This window comes from Cydia fagiglandana, chromosome 7, assembly GCF_963556715.1.
Source record: "Cydia fagiglandana chromosome 7, ilCydFagi1.1, whole genome shotgun sequence".
Lineage (NCBI taxonomy): Eukaryota > Metazoa > Arthropoda > Insecta > Lepidoptera > Tortricidae > Cydia > Cydia fagiglandana.
Window position 1 is genome coordinate 15,352,212 of NC_085938.1, and position 20,567 is coordinate 15,372,778.

At 36.8% G+C, this 20,567-nt stretch overlaps 3 protein-coding genes across 5 annotated transcripts in view; 2 read left to right on the top strand and 1 right to left on the bottom strand.

The window, feature by feature from the left end:
- LOC134665995 (carboxypeptidase E-like) overlaps nucleotides 1-20,567 on the top strand; it is a 219,715-nt gene that overhangs the window by 116,885 nt on the left and 82,263 nt on the right. The gene's annotated exons all lie outside the window — the stretch shown is intronic.
- LOC134666232 (synapsin) overlaps nucleotides 1-20,567 on the top strand; it is a 122,091-nt gene that overhangs the window by 56,614 nt on the left and 44,910 nt on the right. The window lies entirely within an intron of this gene.
- LOC134666008 (tissue inhibitor of metalloproteinase) overlaps nucleotides 1-20,567 on the bottom strand; it is a 58,101-nt gene that overhangs the window by 22,263 nt on the left and 15,271 nt on the right. Inside the window, exon 2 of one of the 3 annotated variants that reach the window (XM_063523085.1) lies at nucleotides 12,704-12,744. The exons of 1 other annotated variant lie outside the window; for it this stretch is intronic. The gene's annotated coding sequence lies outside the window, so the exon portion shown is untranslated. Of the gene's footprint in view, nucleotides 1-9,928; nucleotides 10,081-12,703; nucleotides 12,745-20,567 lie in introns of those variants that run through there. One more of the 3 variants, XM_063523087.1, reaches the window with a different exon arrangement.

Sequence of the window (20,567 nt, forward strand, 5' to 3'; positions counted from 1 at the left end):
GTATGTAGTAAGAAATAACGAGTGTTTCGTTACAAGACGTAAAATATAATTTCGTATGTTATTTTATCGTTTTGTTTCATCATATTAGCAACCTAATAATCTTATGGTAACATTCAATTTCTAACCGCAGCTGCATTACTGTCAATTTTACTATGGAAATTGACCATGACAGCGACGCGTTCAGTACCGGTAGTGCAGCTGCGGTTAGAAATGGAATGTTACCATTAGATACACAGGTAAAGCCCGACCAGTAATATATGATCATTATCAAGGTGGGCGCTGTTATTCTCATTGTACAGAGTGGCAGTTCAGTATAGTATGAAAAAATTAGTTCCAGTGAAATTCCGCAACATAATCATATATTCCTGGTCAGACTTTACTCAAACCTACTCACAGTAATAAAATATTTTCAACTACTGCTACCAGAAAGTACGCCCGCTTTCCTTATTTTGAATGTACATAATAATTTAACTTCTGAACGCTTAGAACTTCCTTGGAAGTTGGAATGTTTTTAGTCTGATTGATAAAGGAACCCAGAGAGAATATTTAGAGGTGAAAAAATAACTAGTTTAAATTGTAATCGCTTAATGCTTACCACATTTGACAGCCGTTATTATTTGTATTAGTTTTGCTTGTTATTTAACTGTCGTAACATTTTAAAGCCAGTTATCCTGACAAAGCCAAATGTCGTAAGAGCAGAAAAAAGAGACATGATCTTTAACACATGGCCTGTTCCTGCCATTTATAAATATTGCATTGTAGAAAGTTCGATCTCGGATACCGACTCGTTAGGATTGTTTGTAATATACTTTAGACATTGTAGTCCTTATTAATGAAAATTGACGATGTCACGGTCTGAAAGGAAGAAAGGAGAAGTAAAACAGAAAAGGACTATAAACGAGTTTTGTTAGGGTATAATAATTTTATATGCACCAGACTATATATTTATCACGTTTATCATAATCGGTTTTACGTGTGAAATAAAGCATTCGTTTCTTACTTGTTTGTTGTAAGTACGTAAGTGCGAGTGAGACGAATGCTTTATGTCGGACATAAAAACGATCATGTTAGTCAGATTAAGTTATTTGATGGCTTCATTCTCTTTTAAGGGTATTGATCTGTTTTAAGACCACCATAAAGCAAAATGCATGAATATATATTGGAACCATAATAATACCTACGTATATACTTTGGATGGGCCCCACTGGTAAGAGGAGCAGAGGGAAGCCAAAAGAACGCTGGATAGACGAAATTCAAAAGAAAGCTGGTAGAGACTGGATCTTGAAAGCGCAAGACAGGAAACAATGGAAACTGATGGAGGAGGCCTTTACCCTAACTGGGGCCATGTGACACTCACGCACAAAAACTATAATTATTTAATTGTTATATAACTGTTTAAGTAATTGTATTTATTTAATGTGTTTAATTATGTTTTAACTATGTAGTTACATGGCAATAAAGGCTTTTTTTTATATACTTTACTCAATTTCTCATTTAAATCTTATTTATTTAAATTAAAACTTCGTTGTAAACACGTCGTTAATATGGTTTTACCGGGAAAGGATTTAAGAAAAAAAAATTTTTTTTTTATATTACTGGGAAGTCAATGTAAACAACGGCAGAATTTAACAATGTTGACCGTCCAATCGGAGCTTCGAAACTTGGCAGCCGAATTCTGCCTATAACAGTGATGCAACTCTGGAACTGTCGATTGCAATAAAGCAACATCACACTCCTATTTGCTGACTACCTCAAATGTGAACTACATTGTAGAAGAAATACGATTGCTTTTACAATTACTGAAATGGGTAAAATACGAGCTTGTGGAAGGAAACGGTGGAAGTTATGAGGTGTTCTTGGTTCAGCTCCAAATCACGTAGCGGTGCCGCCACCTAATTCCCAAAACGTTTTCTCTTGTCAGTAAGCTCACCTCTCGTGGAAATTGAGCTCGAGACGGTAAATATACAGGGTGTCCCATAAATGGCTCGTCACAGCGCCACTGGGCGTAGACCACCAAGAGGTACCAAACCAACTTAACATGACCCCAGTCACAGAATAAATAATAGTACTTATGTACAAAAGACTCACTCTCTAACAAAACGCGTCTGTTACGATCAGGACAGATAAGGCCGCTAGGTGGTGACACTGGTGACAGCGCCACGCGGGGCTTATGGCTAGCCACCAAAATTGGTGTGGAACGGATGTACTTGTAAGCTACCTGTTGCAAAGCGACGAAATAGCGGAGTGAGCCACGCCTGCCCCAGTAAAGTGGCAAAGTTTTCAAGTTATTGCCAAATTAAAGTTATTCATGAATTTTGACCGTTTTTAGCATTGTTAGTGCCAGTGTGCTTATACTGGTTAGTTTATCCTTATACTGGTTGGCCTAAACTGATGAGTTTTGCAAGTGATTGTGAATAACATCATCGGTGTTGAGAACCTCAGCACGCCGTCGGAATGAAATGCAAGTTGCAATGATTTGCGAACATTCCATACAATGCTATTACATGAAGGTCGGCTTGTGTAGAGATTTATGGCGACGGCTTCCGACACCTGCCATAACTTTTGTATGCGTTTTATGTAAAAAGAAACGCTGGTAGCTAAATACACAGAGTTCCATCATCACAACAATGTACCTTGTTTATTACAGTATTGCCAAATGTTATAAGTAGAAGTAGATACCTACTATATCAAATATGTCAGGAATTACGATACGAAGGTAATATTTTGATCAATTGCTGATTTCAATCATCACTAAAAACATCTTGCAATATTTTACATAACTACTTAGATTAAAATAAAAAATAAAGTAATGAACTGTGTCTATTCTTGCCTATATTAACTGCACGCATCTAAAGGGCAATTTAAAAATAACGAATTACTATGTTGATTTTTCTCTATGTCAATAACGCAAAAATCTGCTATTGTACTTGTTCTAATGGTAATAGTTGATAAGCATGTTCCAGTAATAAATAGCAATAACATTACTAACTAATTTGTCATCGGAGGGTTCAAGCATTAGCTCATTTTCATAATGTCTCACACCACAAGAGGTGAGCAAGTCAAAGTGGTCAAACAGTAATTGTATGGCTTTTATTTTTTTTAGGTAACCGCACACCACTAATTACTTAGAAGCGCAAACAAATAAACTTCCTCTATACTAGGTTCAGTCACGGACATAAACATATCGTCACTACTTTGAAAAATTTCGTATTCCGCACTGATAGGTATTAGTCAAAGAACGCGGTAACCCTGTATGCATCCCATACATAGTTACCAAATTTCTGATTTGATTGACAGAAAACAATGATAATATTATGGGGGCGTGATCCTAAATGACAAAAATGTGTTAAATTCATACTAAACAAATTTCCCTATGAGATTAACCACAAAATCGCGAAACTAATCTAATGGATACCTTAAAGGTCCGAAGTACATACATGAAACGTATGGACCCAGGGGTATTTTTTTAAGATTTTCATAGGATCACAACCCCAAAATCACCCATTACAATTTTTCACTATATTCTATGGGAGTAAGGTGAATTGTGTATACATGTTTATGGCCATGTAGTATTATTTGGCTTGCGGTGAGTCAACGCGTTCTATTCCGCGTCGAAGCGGTGACCGCTGACCCGGGCTAACAGCGGATTACCGTAGATCACATCACTTCCCATTAGATCTCGCATCCATTGTTGATACGGTTGATAGAGGCAGCATTACTTTTGAGCAAGCGGAACAAGTGCAAGTGGCTTTTACTGTGAATTTGTTTTCTTACAATACACGATTTTCAGTTATCGAAGATTTCGCTTTATAAATATTAACCCCTTTATTCATAAACGTTTACTAAAGTTGACAAGCCCCTCTTTCCGACATATAGGTATGATGGAAAGGGACAAACGATTATTTATCGGCTTGCTAACTTTAGTGAACGTTTATGAATAAGGAGGTAAGAAAATACGATTACTCACGCTTACAGCATTTAAAAGCAAGTTCACATATAATGATGAAAACACTACGCGAGTACGCGATGACTACACTCTGCGACCGTTCCACTGATACAACCTGTTCGTGCGTAAAAAAATATAACAAACTTGATGGATGGGTTGTTATCAAAACGGACCACCTCGCGGCATATTCATTTGTTTGTCGTAATAATATGCACCATCTAGTGGTGAGTAATGATCTATACCCAGGATTACAAGCGAACTTGACCGCCCACGTGCCCACCGACAATAACCGCGGTCCGCGGTCAGTGCAAGACTGTCTTTGCAGTCACTTTGCCATGCACAGGCGAGTCGAGGGCTCAGATGGACTGGGGGCCTAGACAAGGTGACAATCGTACATAAAGAAACGCGAGAAAAATTATCGGGATTACAGATGCTGCGAAAATTCACGTGACTATTTCCATTTATTATTTAAGTTTCGAATTCGATAATTGTAATTTTATCGAAGCCTCCAGCAGTATCATGGTCGCGTTTTTGTCACTTGTCATATCATGCGTAACTTTCGAACTTACTTATTTGTTAGAGCGTGACAGGTATGGTGACAAATGATAGACAGGCGTCCATCTTAGCCCTGCTGGATGGATAGTAGCTACATATTAAGTGATTGTCACTTTATTAATCGACCGAACATCGAAAACACTGAAAAGAATATCGACTCGATTCGTGCTTACGAATTTATTGCAATTTGTAATCGGTTTGATATCACTCAAGCATCTTATTGGTTAATGACCTACTTGGTAATTTATTGAGCGAGCGTAAGGTAACCGTACTGGTGCTCGACGCGGTCCCAGTACATGTCATCTTGAAACTTAAGTCATTATCAATAGAGGTAACAGCAAGGTGTCATCTATTGCACATTAGCATGTCGAGCACTAGTACGTTTACCTTAATGCATCCTGGGTAAATATAACTACCAGACAAATCGATACCGAGTTAGAAATCCAATGCCAGGATTCAATATAATAACAATTTCGTCATAGCCTTATTATTTGTCACTATTTTCAAACAGATTACATACAGCTAAATGCCAAGTATTCTAATAGGTACCTATGCATTTAAAGTAGACATGAATATTTTATATAGATACCTACCTACTAAAAAAAAGTATAATGATCGACTGATCTTTTAGTCAGGTTACACTGGGTTCGCTTAGGAACTCGGTCTTGCATCCAATGGGAATACAAAGCCAATGTGCGGCATTCAGATTTACATAATCAGTTATTGACTCGATATTACTCTATATGCATCGCACTCGCCCCAAAAAATAGCAAGATGCAATGAAAGTAATATTGTAACAATATCAAATCAATAACAAATTTTAATAATATGAATGCCGTTCCAAGGCGCCATGCACTATTCATGTTACACGATGCGCTTTAACCCCGCTAACAATATAACGCCTATGCACAATACACTATCCAATCACGATATAATACTCAATAGACAATTACGCTACAGCTATAACTATTACGACTTGTACCATGACTGCTTGGTGTTTTAGCGTTTTGATTGTAAAACTGTAATAAGTATTCACATCACACAACACACACTCACAACAACAACAAAAACAACACACACACATACACAACAACAACAAAAACAACACACACACATACACAACACAACATACAAACACGCGAAAAACAGTTAATTGTAAGCTACTTTTATTTTGAAATTTAGGTCATAATCTTGTTATAATACTGGAGTCAGTTATGTAACGCTGCCATACATGACCCAAAAAAATGTTATTAAGCTATGAGCTTCATCACATCTGATATTTGAGTAATTCTAAGCATTTCTAGCGTGAAGTGGGGGGGAGGGTGGGGTACAAAGACGGCCGCCATCCGTCATCTTTAAAAAAAATCTACTCTGATCCTGGTGGGTACTAGGGCAAGTTTGGTATCATTTTCGTATAAACCAAAGACGTAGAATTCATTGCTGATATTTGTTTTTTCAATTTCATAGTAATTTTACAAGAAAAACGTAAAAAGGTGAAAAATTTGGTTGGAGATTTTTGCTACGCGGAGCCGAAACTACAAAAGATAGAAAGTTGAAATTTGCACACTAGATTACATTTATAAAGTGTACAAGAGATAAGAAGCGATTTTGAGAAATTCAACCCCTAAGGGGGTTAAAAAGGGGATGAAAGTTTGTATGGGGTTCAAGTTTTATTTTAAGCTAGGAATTTGAAACTTCGTAAAACGATATATTATTAAAATACAAGAAAACTAATTTCAGCGTTTTTGAAAATTCATCCCCTAAGGTGGTGAAAAAGGAGTTGAAAGTTTGTATGGATATCAAAAAAATTTTCGAACGCGGGACTTGAATCTTTGTATTTGGGGATATTATTAAAAGACAGGAAAAGTAATTTCAGCGTTTTGTAAAATTCATCCCCTAACAGGGTTAAAAAGGGGTTGAAAGTTTGAATCCATTACAAATCCGAGTAGACACACATTTCTTATTGGCTCCCAGGCTTGAAATGCTTAGAATTACTCAAGGAACATATGTGATGAAGCTCATAGCTTAATAAAAAATTTTTGGGTCAACTTTATAACTGCTTCCGCTATAACTAGATATAATAATATATTAAAAACGGCAATTTTAAAGTCGTCCTCATTTATTCATTTATATCATCATAAAACAGGATCATTTTACGCTACTTCGCAGATTAAGATGAACTACGTTAACAATCCATATTAATTATTGTGTTCATGAAACATAACTTAATTGAAAGCTTAGCCGTGCAGCTTTCACAATCATTATATCGAAGAACATCGATAGCAGCCCGGTGCCGATAAGCCCGTATCGGCTCGGATCGGACCATTGCAACGATTTATGTGACGAGATCTCAAACTAGCAACACGTTATAAATCTCACGAGCAATCCCCTTGAAACACAACGCCTTGAATCGTAGTAGATAAATCAAACATTTTTATTATCTGTAGTTTTCTCAAATAGGTTTTCTATATTACTTCAATGTTCTGCCGAAAGAGTGCAGCACTAGTAAACCATAGAGTAACTTATACATACTGTGCCTGAAACTGTTTTTTGACAAGTTTTCACAGACAATAAAATATGACATTGATGCATCAAGGCGGTTTGTTAACAAGGGCCAACCGCAAAACGCGAATTTTGAAATTTTGCTATGCGCCTCTTCATCGCTCGAATATGCAAGTGATAGAGAGGTTAGATAACGAAATTACGATTTTCTTGTTTCGCTGTAGACCCCCAGATTGTAATGGATAGTGGTAGTGGCGCCCCCTACGCAGAGTTTTGCGTAATATTCCCTATTGATCTGCGGGCCTAAGATGGTCAATTGGTCATGGTTTTGTCGACTGTCGTTGCATCGTATATAAGTGCGAGAGTGACGCACGACTCAATAGTTGATAAAAGTGCAACCATCATATCCGTACAGTACTGTTGTATTGAGTTATCCAAATGTATACTTTCACTGGCATTATTGAAAGTGTAGGATGAAGCGAAGTGGGGTTTCTAGTGCAAGGACCTCGGAGACTGGTGTTAAGACTATTAAGTAACGTAAGTAGTAGGATTTACCTGCCAAAAATGTAGGTAAAGAATATTAAAACTTTAATTGCTGTTGACCAGTGCCTAAGTACTGGATGTTGTGCATCCTGTATATGTAAAGACCGACCTGTCAAAAAAAGGGACCCGTCTGAAAATCAGCGCTGGGTATATATCTAGCAAAAAGCTGAGATTGGTACCCATTGCCTATACCACAAATTTTTGTGCATGTTTTGTATATTTAACGTCCTTGTGAAATGAAGTATATTTTGTTTTTCTCTCGTGTATTATCTTTTTCTTTTTTGGTAGTTGTGGCAATAAAACATTTTTTTTTTTAATTACATGTATGGAAGCAATGGGGTAAATAATACAACATAAATAGGTATGCTCTTATCACGCCTAATCTGTTACTTACTAGTCTAAAAAACGGAAAATATTAAAAGAATTAAAACTGCGTATTGCGTCAATGTATTTAGGCCTTTAGTACTTTCTGGGGGCCTAGCCTACCGCGAACCACGAACCACAGCACTTGTAAATTCGTACGTAAGTGTGACAAGGAGGCAACACGTCGAACGTGGTTCGCGGAAGCCCCCAGGCATTAAAAGGACCCCGAAGGATTTCCCGATAGAACAATTTGATAGAAAACCCGAGTTTATCGGGGTTTTGCAGATAAAAGTTCCTTTTTTTCCGTTCCTAAGGAAAATCCAGGGTCTTATGGATGCGATGGGAAAAAGATTTGACTTAAGAATTTATCTGACTTATTAATTAAACGGCTAATGTAATGAAACCTTAGAAGTGATAAAAATGGAGCACGCTTAGTCTCACACGCTTGTTTATGGACTACCATAACCAAATATGTAAAGGTACAATAAAGCGTACTAAAATAAGATCTGTTATGAAGCAAAACAGAAATAAAACAATAAATTTATATTGCATTGTATTATAAGTATGGACATAAATAATGAGTTACTTATCTGTGTCTGTGACAAATCACTCAATATCGGCTGCCGAGGTAGCTGCAACTTATTCAATATTAACTTGTAATACAAGTAATAATAGACCCAAGTCACGAACTAAAAATAGTTATGATTTAATTAAAAGTCATAAGGTGTGTTAACAATCGTCCTTGGTTGCTCTTTGAAGTGCATCGGTGTCGGTGCATATGCGGACGAGTCGGACGACTGATTGACAGACAATCTTTAATCCTCTACTATTAAGGAGGGAGGAGGGAGGTGGATATTCCAGTCTTTTCCCCAATAGATGCCACCATCAATCTTAATTACTAGCAATAGAGCTGTAATTAAGTTTAGGACGCTATTTGTAATTGTATAGAAACAACATTTGTGTGACCGGAAAATTCAGGAGCCAAACGGTATTCACATAGACTGAAACCTGGATGCAGTATGGTTTTTCGTCTCGACTGATGAGACAAGTACTTTTTACCTAATATAGGTATAAGTACATAATAATTTAATTTAACCTAATTATGTAAACCACATACAAGGAGAAAAGTAGGAAAGCGGACCCCGACACAGTACGGAACAAACGCTAGGAGGATGATGATATGTAAACCACATACTTTCGTCACCATTACGAGGTGTCGTGTAAAGTAAGTGCATATGCAAAAGTGGCCGATTAAACGATTCACATTGGGCTGTTGATTCCCTCGTTTACTTGACGAATCGCTTCAAGCGATCCAGTATACGCATGATCTCTATTCACCCTTGTTTGTTATGGGCATCGAGATCCAAATACGCTGGTTAGCGTCAGTTAAGCCGTAGGACCAACAGTCCAGATTTGCCGGCGAAAGCGCAGCGCCGGCGCCGCCGTCGTTAATCTCGCTGCACATAAGTCTCAAGGTCAACTTTCGCGACTGCCTTGCACTTTGCGATATGCTCGCACTACTTATACATATGAGCAGGTAAGCTGACATTTTAATTAGGTACGATTTTCTAATGCGCATATCGAGAATATAATTTTGGTCGTCGAATGTTAAAGTTTTGTTAAGGTTCATATACAAGCAGTTTTTGGTAGAGATGCATGGCAATTAATTGCAAGTTTTGTTATACATAGTTGTAACTATAGAAATATATTTATACATTTTAAGTAATAAATATAAAAAATATTTTCTATTAAATCTCAAATTTTCCTTTACTAACTAACAATCAATTTAAGAAATGTCTCACGGTTTATTTATCTGAAATTAAATTATATGAGCGAAGTATGTTCAAATACCTAGGAGAGGTTTATTTCGTACCTAAATAAGAAACTTAGCCAATTAAAAAGTCCAATAATATTCAGAACTTGTTGATTGATTGATGTGCCCTAGCTATTGACTTTCAAAACTCATTAAAATATATTTGTGGTTTTTCCTAAAAATCAAAGAAAGTTTATGAAACTTACTTGTGAAAACAGTCGGCCCGATTGAATAATCCCGAACACTTCTCACAATTAAAACTGAATAATTATTAGCACTTTCCTTAAACAAGTCACGCCTGGCGTGTTATTTAATTAACGGTTTATGTATTAAATTAATTGAGTCGCGCACAACCATGCCTTAGATTGTTTCAGGAGTGAATGAAATATTGATGTGGTGTCGGGTGCTTTTATTCAGGGGATTGCGAATACGTTTATCAGGGAATGTTTACGAGTAATTAGGGAAATTATATTGATAGTAGGCTTATAATCTTCACTCATTATTACACCAAATGGTTTGTTTTATTCAACGGTTGTAGCGAATACGTTTATCGGAGAGTCTTAGAGATAACCAGAGAAATTATAAGGTAAGTAAGGCGGGGTAAGACTAACATACAAGTTATAACATTGTAAGTGAGGATTCCATACAAGTGATAGTCTTATCCCATCATACTTTAGGTATATATATCGGATTAAAGATTTGTTTTATTCAGAGGCTTCAGAGCTGACTGCGAAGATGTTATATACATTCCCTGTTTACGAGTCCAAATAAAAATGTTTAGACATATTTCTATAATGATTCCAAAACGATTTCAGTACGACTTTTTTCAGTCAGGCTAACCTAGCGCGTAGCAACATCCTTATTTTTGTTATATTCTAGCTAGTTTTAATTTTAACTTATTGCATTACATTTTTCGTCTCACTAATTTAGGTTGCGGTCGTTACCCGCGATGGCACCATAAATCATAATTATGCAAAAAAAATCTAATTGGATATCTAACTATATTTCTATTCGTTCTGTGCATGAATGTGGCGCCGCCCTAGTGGGTGTGCTTTGAGTCGGTGTGGGACATAATTTATGCTTAAATATTTGACAGTTCAGAAGTTTGAATGTGCTATCTCGAAAGTTCATATTTTCACCACGTCGTGCGTTGCCGTATCTTGTATTTCCCCCATCACTAACTTAGCACCTAGCCAATAGCAAAAATGTTTACTTAACTTAATAATCTCTAGGACAATATATCCTATGAGCGATATTTAATTAAACAATATTGCATAACTGTTAGAGTAGTAAAAGTTAATAATACAATTTTAGGTCATGAAATTGCGTAGCGCTCCTGGGTTCTATCTCCGCGATAAGGGGAGTCTGCGTCACTCGACGCTCCTGAATGGACGCTCACGCAGCACACATGATTCATGACTGTATTTTTAGTGCTCTGAGGCATGCGTGCAATTTACTACGAACTATTATGATTCCTGACGCAGCCATGTAACTTTTTTTTAAATAGTAAACTCGTCATTCACGCCTACGTAGTAGTCCTTAATGGAGCATTCCATGCATTCCTTGCGTAATTAAGTCATCAAATCTGTCAGGCGGATTAAATAATTTCATCTGAGATTGTTGATGGTTGCGCAATGTAAACATTGTAAATATTTTCGGGTGTTTACAGTTATGTATTTCACGTACTTGCGTAATTTGCATGGTTTAAAATTTAGGTACCTAAAGTTTCTCCTAATTCCTACCTACGGTTTTTTTGTAGTATATTTTAATAAAGTCGGAAAAATGGACTAGGTACATTTCGTAGGTCCTAGGTACGTAAGTCATCTGTACAAGATACCTACATCTGTCGACAGTTTTTTCTATCTTAGCGTGCAATTATGTATTATGATTATGACATAAAGAGCTGAAATTAGAAACAAAGTGAGCAATAAAAATTAAAAATACGAAAGTTAATACTACAATTAAACCGTAACCGTTCCCTCAAATATTAGTAACATGTGTGGCTGACTGACCGTGTTCCCAGGCGAATCGATCAATATTTATAGGGGATCAATAAATCAGCATCCGTCAGCTCGCGAGTGGACAGCCTCGATTATTTCGCGCCGGTGACTCAACGTTAATACCCGATTTGCCTAAAGGCTAAAGGAGTAAAGGCTTTACGCATAAATTTTATAATTGCAGGCTCGTAGACAATGTAGGAACAAGCGCGACGGGTCCCCATGAATAATGCATGGGAAAAAAAGCTATGCCACCAGCGGCGGTACTATTGTGTAAACCGCTCGAAGCTGACGGCGTAAACCCTTCAGGAATATCCAATGCGAGAAGTTTGCATGACTAACACATTCACTTTTGGACCAATTTCGTATACAGTGTGTTTCAATTTGGGCAACAAATAGCAAAGGGACGTGTTATTTTGCTACCTTGTCATTTTTTGCTGCGGTATACCTACATATTTCGCCTTGTAGACAATAATATAAAGTCAATAGTGGCCATCGTTTGATCCACACCGATGATTCATAAATATGGATCACAGTTATGTCATAATGTAAATTTTTATGTTATTATTTCAATATTTTGTAACTGCAAAGTAAACTGAATGCAATAGCCATGACGATTTCAATTACGCGATGGACCAGGTAGACCAGGACTGTATTTTATAAAATGTGTGCTTCAGGGTGAACCACTGTTCCTATTTAGGGACATGTCATAATGTAAATTTTTATGTTATTATTTCAATATTTTGTAACTGCAAAGTAAACTGAATGCAATAGCCATGACGATTTCAATTACGCGATGGACCAGGTAGACCAGGACTGTATTTTATAAAATGTGTGCTTCAGGGTGAACCACTGTTCCTATTTAGGGACAAGTCAGATGCTCCTTTGTTCATAGTTGTCATTGATATATTGCTCGGAGTAGAAGCGCATTTTCAACGTATCTTTATATAATTTAAACTTTTTAAGTCCTCGGATATTTTTTACCTTATTTAAATGACGTCTCAGATCCGATGTCGGTGTTTTATCTGAAATAAAATAAAAATTGTTTAAAAAAATGTGTAGGTGATCGTTATCAAGATAATAAAAGTAAGCCATTTCAAAACAGGTAAACAAACAATGTGGACCAAATTCTTATAAACATTGCGTACCACTAAAAACATTTCATAATAAAAACAACATATTTTTTTATCACTTCGCTCCACTTCCACTGAAATTTATCGTGAGATTTTCGTGAAGCCCGCGGCAACCTTTTGAGCATAATATCATGTCGTATAACAGGGGCTGAACTGAAAACTTGCGGGTAGTCCAATAAAGTAGAGCTGAAATATTGCCCGCCCACTGCCTAGTCGGTAGCACGATGCTAGGCCTTTTATTAAGACAATTTATGGTCTGCTAACGATTATTTTTATGCTAATACATTTGAGCGGAATGTTTTCTTTTAGCGAATATGTATTTAACTGTACGGTTTGATGTCGTTTAACGTTTAAAAACTGTGTTGTATGTTAGAGTCATTCCATGTTGTCATTGATTTATACGACAAAAGCGTCTCAGTGATTAAAACCCGTAAAGTATCGTACCTAAATGCTCACATCACATCTCATTCGGGTTTGGCCCGCGATAACATCTAACCTCCAGTTGGCAATTGAGCGCGTGTATTCCAATTATTCAATAAATATCGCAATTATCATCGTACATAAACACTACAAACAGCAATTGTTATTTAATTATAATAACAAATAATTCCTCTAGGGAGCGATCCTCGAAGATTGCAGCCGCGCGGGGACTGCGATCAATCACGTGGCGAGATAAAACGGCCTTCTGTCTGGGCTCTGGGCTTATTCGTGGCTATGTCTGCCCTTTTAATCTCGCTAAACTTGGATTGGTATCTTTTATACTATATATAATATATGCCTATAAGTATGTTGTACAAGTTAGGCTGCTTTTCCAGCGGAGATGTGCGCGTTAGGTAAGCTAAGCGGAGTTGACGCTAAGCTATGTATTTAAGTACATATACATAAACAATAAACTCATATCCTTTAAATATATACACAGGAGTTGTCTGGTGAAGTAACCAACAAAAATGGCTTATAATGGTGTTTGCTTTCATTTTCAAATATATTATGTTTAGTTTGAATTATGTAGAATAAGTATAGGTATGTATATAATGTATAACTAAACTAAATATGTATTGTACTTACGAAATTAGTTGATTTGTTACCGTATGTAGGGCTTACACGTCCAGTTGTTTTTACCGAATTGACAGGTTTACGTTGTAAAAAATATTTACGCGGTAACGTGACTTGAATGAATGCATGTGAACTACATTTTACTGTTAAGGGCGGAATATAAAGATATACCTACATAATAATTTTTTTCATCAAAGACAATAAAAAATTAAATAACACAAACTAAAACTAATTAGAAACCGGGCAAGTGCGAGTCGGACTCGCGCACGAAGGGTTCCGTACCATAATGCAAAAAAAAACAACAAAAAAAGCAAAAAAAAAAACCGGGCAAGTGCGAGTCGGACACGCGCACGAAGGGTTCCGTACCATAATGCAAAAAAAAAACAAAAAAAAAGCAAAAAGAAAACGGTCACCCATCCAAGTACTGACCCCTCCCGACGTTGCTTAACTTTGGTCAAAAATCACGTTTGTTGTATGGGAGCCCCATTTCAATCTTTATTTTATTCTGTTTTTAATATTTGTTGTTATAGCGGCAACAGAAATACATCATTTGTGAAAATTTCAACTGTCTAGCTATCACGGTTCGTGAGATACAGCCTGGTGACAGACGGACGGACGGACGGACGGACGGACGGACAGCGAAGTCTTAGTAATAGGGTCCCGTTTTACCCTTTGGGTACGGAACCCTAAAAACGGTCACCCATCCAAGTACTGACCACGCCCGACGTTGCTTAACTTTATTGGTCAAAAATCACGTTTGTTGTATGGGAGCCCCATTTAAATCTTTATTTTATTCTGTTTTTAATATTTGTTGTTATAGCGGCAACAGAAATACATCATTTGTGAAAATTTCAACTGTCTAGCTATCACGGTTCGTGAGATACAGCCTGGTGACAGACAGACGGACGGACGGACGGACGGTCGGACGGACAGCGAAGTCTTAGTAATAGGGTCCCGTTTTACACTTTGGGTACGGAACCCTAAAAACTAAACTTAAATATAAACTAAATAAGTATAAAATTAATTGCCTACTGAAGCCCATCCCGCATCATCTTGTATAAATAAGCCCGGGCATAAGTATTTATACAAGATGTCATAGAACATTTTGACCCATTTGGGGCACTTTTGACTGATAAGCATCAATCACACAAAGACAATTAACTAATTGACTGTAGCAGGAAAAACACAGTCCTTATTTTCAATGTCCTATAGTTTCTAATAAAAATGTATGATCATCACATCTTTGTCCATTTACCGGTGTCGTCACCCTTAGAACCCAACATTTTTACTGTATTGTATACAAATAACTTACTTAGTGAATACCTGGTGATATCATAAAGTCGTGGCATCATTAATCTTAATGGAATAGCAATCATGCATATGTTAATTTGAATGTTTGCTATATGCAAAAATGCTTGAATTGTATTTTGATAGTAAATTTATTAAAAGGCTCAAATAAAAAAATAACAACCATATACTAGTTTTTATTGAAACCTTTGCTATATTTGGTTGTACAAGATAACACTCCTGCAGACGGATAAGAAAAATAAAACTAGGAATTTCAATTTATTACATTGAGGACGTTTCGAAGAAGTATTTAAGGTCACATATTTAAAGTATGTAGGTACCTATTTGATGACTGCCGATTATATCTGTCTAAGTTATTTCGTAAATAGTTCGATAAACAAAATGAGTAATGAGCAAATGTTAAACATTTAAATGAATATTAAAAAATAAATATTATTATATAAGATCTACAAAGGTCTTATATCGACTATACGAGGAAAAACAGTTTCACAATGTTCAAGTTCAACGTTCAGGTTGTGAATGTTCTATATGGAATAATTTGTTTATGATTATTTTACCAATTATAATTTGATAATTATTCAAGAAAGCGTTAGGAACGGAAGGGCTGTCTGATTGGCTACAATAACTGAGGACGATAAATCAATTTGAGCCAAGAGCGCGGAATCTAATCAAATCAGGGCGGCTCAGTGGAGCGATAGAAAATAATTAACGAATAACTGGCCAAATATAACAAGATCTTGTAATAATAAGCAATGTTTACGCATCGCAGTTTATTGGTAACGAGACTCTATATTAATTAACATTATTAGTTTTTTCTAGTCACACCAGTTATGATGTGACGCGGGCGCGTCTCCAAGTTTTTATGAAGTAATGTGACAGATAATTTGTGTTTATGCTAATAAAGATATTTGATTATTATCATTATCACAAATTGTGTGAACAAAATATTCGTTTATTGTGGTTTTCTTAAAAATAATAATTAAGGTGTTTCGAGTTTTGTAAAAACAACACACACACACATACACACACACACACACACACACACACACATACAGGTATTGTTTTGGAATATCGCTCGCAGATGTATCTGCAAGTTTAAAAAAATGATTTATGTAAAAATGTCCCTATCTATGTTTTTTGTAAAGTTCTCTGCAATTTATGTAAACAAACTTATAAGGCTAAGGCTGTATCATAGCTATATACCAAAAGAAACTGCTTGACATATATAATATATACGTAAAAACTATGTTTAGGCTATGACGAAAGATTGATCGAAAAAATATTGCATCGCTCGCACGCACCAGGTGAGTGAAATAAAAATTGGCCTTCGCCATTTATTTACGTCTGGGAGGGTATTGTTTACTGCGCGCGAATGAAATATGTTAATAGTGTTATTTTATTAGGGTACGGAATGTTCAGTGAATTTGCAAAACCCGCACGATTTTTGCTAACAACTCACGCATGAGCCGAAGTCCAATATGCCCTCTGTAACATACATATTATATGGACGCTAGCACATAAAAAATGGGTAAATGCTAACCAACGGTCAAAGACGGCTCCAATTAAGTACTTTTCTCGTTTAATATATAACAGCGTCGTTTCGATTAGCTTCCCGACTGGACACAGCCCAGGATATAAAGAAGTTGGACCATCGTAATTTATTTATTTTTCTGAAAGTGACTGCTCGCCCGGCGACGCGACCTCACCTGCTTTCAAAGAGGCAATTTGAGGACGTATTACCCTTTGTTCGCGAGACCCTGCCGGGAGGTGCTTACGGCAGCGTTTATTGTGAATCTAATGTGCCTGCAAATGAAATGGCAGATTGTTTCGCTTTTAAACGCCCGCCCAAATATGAAATGGAAATTTAAACTTTGCTGAACAGCTGTTTAAATTGGGTATTCCTGTAAATTAGAACTTGAACGTAGAAAGTTGTTGTTCAGAATTTCTCCTGCTTGTATAGCAGACGCAGCTGCGCGTCTAATATTCTTCAATGCTAATTTGAATCTTATTCACTTGTAGTAAGTGCGAAGACGTTTTCATATTAGTCTTGTCCGTATATTGCAACACGTAGACCGTTCAGTTCCGTGCTAAACACGCGAAGCGCTACTTTCGACACGGGTGCAGTTAGCGGCCCTTCATATGGAGATGGCAGGCGCCCTCGCAACTAACAACACTTCACACGATTTCGACGACATTCTCTAAACAAGTTGCCAGTTTGTTTGAGGTCTTTGTTAAAGTGACTGAACAACTCTACAAACAACGGGTTTTAGCCATGAATAAAATACACTGAATTTCATTCAATAGTTAAAGGAATTTGGTCAGGCATCCCGGACACCTAGAGTAAACTTTGCATAGTTGACAATTGCATAGAAAATCCATGTCCATGCAGCGCATCGCTTGTAAGCAAACAGCGGCGGCACCTAAACCAACTGGATAGTCAAGACAAATTGTATAAGCCAACAAAGCTCCGACTCTTTAAAATGCTTAAATGATAAGTAGGTATAATGTATTTCTTACAGGTGTAAAATGGATTCGGGGCAGAAAAGGAAATGTACTGTTACGCTACTACTTATATTACGCGAATCAGCGATGGCTGCGCCATAAATCCGAACTTCTGTGGTATTACACCGGACTAATGAGAAAAACATGTCACTGTTTTAGCTACTCTTGGACCATAAAACTAAACTTATGAGTTTTTTATCGACGTCTGCAAGTTATTAGCGTTATTACAATATTTGAAACCAAAGACCACCAACAAAATGATATGTTTCATATATGATGATTTTTGACTTAGGTATACCTATCCCGTTTTTCCCCGGTCTCTACTATGTTGTTTAAAATGCCTAACAACCTGAGAATTTTGGAAATGTCGTGCTTTTCGTATTTTCCTGCAATAAATCTGGCAGCTGACACTGTTTGAGTTTGAGGCATGTACGTTAAACTGCAACCAAATGCACGTTTATTCGCATAACATCGTTTGGGTGATGCTGCGTGCGCCAGCTCGTATCTAATAGACGCGGCCTCGACCTGCTTCGGCCGACAATAATAATTCATTTATTGAGAGTATTGAGACCATACCTACAATATTTTCAGTTGAACACCTCATATTCCCACATAAAGAAGATATTGTGCAAGCTAACGTTTAGATAACTCGTTAATACAATCAGTATTAACTATTCGCTTTACTTTAGAATATATATAATCCAGTAACTTTGTCGAATTTTGTAACCTGGCTATTTTGCGTCAAATCCGGTAGTTCTGATTTTTTGCAGGCTTGCTTATGATGATGGCCCAATGAATAATCCAAGTTTGTGACCTCGAGCGCCGAACGCAACTTTGTCAAAAATCGAATAAACCGCAGCTAGCTATAATATTCTTAGCTATAATATAAGGGTTAGGTAGGTAATTTATATGGAATTCATCACCGCCACGTTCTACAAAATGGAATGTAATTCAATAAGAATTCATTATACTCCGGAATGTAATTCAATAAGAATTCATTATATTTAATTAAACGTGGCTATCGCATTTTACACAATTGCCCCGCTGCAGATTTTCCATGTCGAATGTATAGCAAGGCATTCCTAATGTTTGCTGAATGCGGCAGAATGCTTCATACCATTTCGCAGAAACTGTATTACCAACCTACAGCATTTGTGAGTCAACTAGAATGGGCGGATTGGGCGGTAAACAGGGATTAATTGCAGTTTATTATTTTAAATAACCGTAATTACCTACACATTCATTAAACATAATAGTTACTTCCAATTCTACAACAAATTACAGTCACGACTTCCTTATTGAAATCGGTAAGATATAAAAAACTGCTACATAAAGTCAGTTTAATTTTTTCAAGAGTATGACAGTAGTAGTATGAAAGCACAGTGGTTTTAAATGAAGCGTCAACGTTTAATACAAACGTTGACAGCTGAAGGACGTCGTCTTGTCATGTCGAACCGATTTATTGTTTGTGCATTCCTCCATACGATGCCAGACACATTACTCCGATATGTCAGCGACTGGTTTTACCGCGTGTCAAAATTTCACAAGGAATCCGATATATAGATATAGGTACTACATCATTTGTTTCACTTGACTGATCACTGTGTCGTATACTAGCCATGAAATTCGTATCACATTTCCCTGGATACACGGACGGAATGTGTTAAACCTCGCTCGTGTCCGGTGTACATATTTTATCATCTAAACTCTTCGACATAATGCTTCTCTGACCCTGTTTATCAACCTTCGTTGCGGTACGTAGCTCGCGGCTGCAGCCATGTCTAAAGTGTAAACATGACCCACCCACTTCAATGTGCTCTAAGTATTAATGTCAATAGGTACGTACTGCGTAATCATAACAAAGTGACCGGCGCGGTTAAACCGGGCAAGTAATTAATGACTTTTAGTACAAATGACGCGTTTCATTATCGTAATGGTAAACGATTTGCCACATGGTCGTGCGCCACTTGGACGCTGATAATAGGATTATTTTAATGATAACGCATTTCAATTTGTTGCATCGTTGAGTCCGCGCATGCACATAGTATACCGTCATTAGCCCAGTTCCTGGTCTTGTGCTTCGTTTGTTCATTACAGTTATCGGATTACAAGACATGGCGTAATCTTCAACAGTATTTCTAGCTAATATCTTTAATATACCTACTGCAGTAGTACGTACATGTGTGGCCATGGGCATGTGAGCAAGCATGTGTGTAGGTAATCTATAAAAATTTAATGCAACAGTTGACATTTACTTTAGAACTGCACACATGCTTATGCACTTTATTTTACATAACAAATATGTTGTCTATTTGTTTAATAAATATTTTATTTAAGTTATTAATTTTCGTTTGCGGAATAGATATCTGAAACGTAGCAACTTCTGTTTATGAGAGATATAGGTTGTCAAAATTTATAGATAGGTAGGTTCGGTTAAAGTTATATTATTTTTTGAGCCACAATATAGCGAGGGGTGAGTGATCAAACCCGATAAGTCGAGTAAAAGGGTTTTTTGAAATTAGAATTAAATGTGACATGCGTAGAATTCTTATTTGAATGATAAAATATTTGGATTCATCGGGTTTGACCTCCAAGCCCTCGATAGAGTCCGACTAAGCTTAGGTAGTTTACACCGACTTGGCAAGCCGCAGAGTGTGATAACGTATAGTAGGCATAGACGTTCAATTTCTGTGAAAATAATACGACAGCCATAGTGGCGCAGCTACACTTTGTCACTGCTAAAAGCCTGATGCAGAGTGGGCTTAACGACGGCTTTGAGTACCTTACACACTTAAGTGCTTACGTATACTTATTTATGGTAAAATACTTGCAATATACAAAGTAAACCAAGA